Source organism: Cupressus sempervirens, chromosome 9 (genome assembly GCF_028749045.1).
Source record: "Cupressus sempervirens isolate cs-2001-9-10 chromosome 9, ASM2874904v1, whole genome shotgun sequence".
NCBI classification, from domain to species: domain Eukaryota; kingdom Viridiplantae; phylum Streptophyta; class Pinopsida; order Cupressales; family Cupressaceae; genus Cupressus; species Cupressus sempervirens.
In genome coordinates, this window is record NC_143126.1 from 53,489,242 (window position 1) to 53,491,795 (window position 2,554).

Genomic DNA, 2,554 nt, shown 5'->3' on the forward strand with positions numbered 1-2,554 from the left:
ACTTTTAAACATGACTTATGAAAAAGTCTTTTAGAACTATACTTTAAATCACCCCCACCAACAAAATAATTATAAAAATCTTGGCTCTGAAAACCTGAAATATTTTATGAACAAAAACCATCTCAAAAAAATCTTTAGGCCCTGTTTGGTTGCTGGCATAGGAATAGAAAATTAGAATAGAAAAATGGAATGGGAATGGAAATGAGGAATGGGAATAGAAATAGGCAATTCCAATCATGTTTGGTGCACTTGGAATTCGACTGGGAATATGTTAATCTATTGTTTGGTTGTACAAAAATAGAATAGGAATAAAGTTTAAGTTTTGTATTTTTAAAAACATTTTTCTTAAATTTTTATTTAATTTATTATTTTTTTAGTTAATTCATTTTCATTTTCATTTTTTTAAATAAATAGATATAATTTTTAAAAATGTTATTAAAAAAATTTAACAAAAAAAATTCAAAAAAAAAAAAAAAATTCAAAAAAAAAAAAAAATATATATATATATATATATATATATATATATATATATATATATATTTTAATGGAAAATCGGAATGGGAATGGAAATGGCCTATTCCATGTCTATGCTCATTTTAGGGGCAAAATTGAAATATGTCTTCCTATTCCTAATTCCGGTTGAACTTATTAAACAGCGAATATAAAACATATTCTAATTTCGTTTTCCTATTCCACTCATATTCCAGCAACCAAACGGAGCCTTACAGAATAGTGATTACATATTGTAATTCCAATTATACATTGTGTCCGAAATATTGACTTTTTTTTTAAGACATTCCGTGTGAAAATATTAACAATGGAGTTGAATAGAATAGATCAGAGGGGAATCAGGGGAAGAGGAACAGGAATTGGAGTTGAAGGAGAATAGACCAACACGCCATCAATGCGTTTCACCACTTCTTTATTTCTCCTTGTCCACCAGTTCGAAGGGATTTTGAGGCTTTCAATCAATAAATCAGAGTGTTTGTTAACTAAAGTAGGATCTCTTCCCAATGACTTAAACGCTACCTTGAAACCCATCAAGTGCGTGCAAATAAACCTCCAAGTTGTGGAAGTTTGCAGGATTACGCATCCGCTTCAGCAGAGGAGAGCTGCTGCTGTCTACACAAATCTCTACTCCCACGTGAACATACGCCCACGGAAACCACTGCAGAAGCCTTGTTAACCGTCCCAGTTTCTCGTTCACAAAAATACCTGGAATTTTTGGAACCAAGTCCCTGTTGTTTACCACACGCAGCGCTCTGACGCCAATCTCCTCCATATGTTGGGCGAATGAGAGGTTCCCTACACGAGGAGACGCAAAGGAAAACACCGTGACAGGAATCGAACTCCAACCATACTTATTCGCCATGATTTGTTTTATGTCATATGCGCTCAGTGTTGCCAGTGCACCTCCCAAGCTGTGTCCAGTAAATGTTATACTCAATTCTTCTTCTCCTTTCTCTTTGTATTCCTTCACCAATCTGGTTATCTCACCCACTACGGTGTCCCTTGTACTCAGCTTGCATATGACAGAATTTTCGTCAATAGACGTGTAACATCTGAGAAAACCCTTTTCTATCCTGACATCTGGATTTGAAATGGTTTGGATGTTGGAGCACGTCGTCGCCTCTGACGTCGTTACAGGAACCAATATATCACTGAGATTTTGCATCCATTCAAAGGGAGTTTGAGTGTCTCTCCATGCAACAACTATATCACGTCTTCCCAGTCTCTTTATCTCAACTGGGTCAATGCAAACCGCAATATAACCAATCCAGGCCACGCCCTCACTTGATTCCTCGCCAAAAATGGACTCCAGAAGACTCGTATTGGCGTATATGTATTTTGTGACTTCATATCCTCGCCCATAATTTAGCAGTTCCAATCTCTGGGCGAGAGAGCTTTTGCTGCGCTTACAATTTCCATAGTATGTTGAAGAGGGCACGTTGTCAAATGCATCGTAGCATTGCTGTGCAAAATCACCGTATCTGAGTATCTCCGCTTTGAGAATTGGGCTAATGGGATTCAACATTCCATTCCAATTGCTGGCACCCTGAATATCCCGCCATTTATCAGAAAGCTTTACTTTTTTTTTTTTTGTCATCTCCATCTCCATCTCCATTGGTTATCACGTAATTTGGATATATGGTATTCCAGCCCAATAAATAATCTTCAACCTCCTTCCAGTGGCCAAATGGTAAACGAGATGCTGTCATAATACGAATTTAGAAACACTTGCACCTCTGGAGAACAAGAGAAAAATCTGCTGCTTTCTGGTTTTCAATGAGCTCTCTTTTTTGATGGCCAGATTGACAAGAATCCTTTGTTCGAAACTTAACAGCGCCGTGCATATAAATAGGAAATCAATTGGGATGATAAGGGAAATTGAAATGACTACGTAAATAGAACCATCTTACTTGACTCGGTCTTGTTTACCTTGTCCACCCAAAATATTTGGGAAAGGAAAACGAGGCATTCAATGGCGGTTAATGAAGGAAAATTTCGTACGCGTTAATTATACAATATTTGGGAAAGGTATAAGATGAATAAT

At 36.7% G+C, this 2,554-nt stretch overlaps 1 pseudogene; it reads right to left on the reverse strand.

The window, feature by feature from the left end:
* Positions 1-837: 837 nt before the first annotated feature.
* On the reverse strand, positions 838-2,312 carry LOC149537588 (phospholipase A1-Igamma2, chloroplastic pseudogene; annotated as a pseudogene).
* Positions 2,313-2,554: the final 242 nt, after the last annotated feature.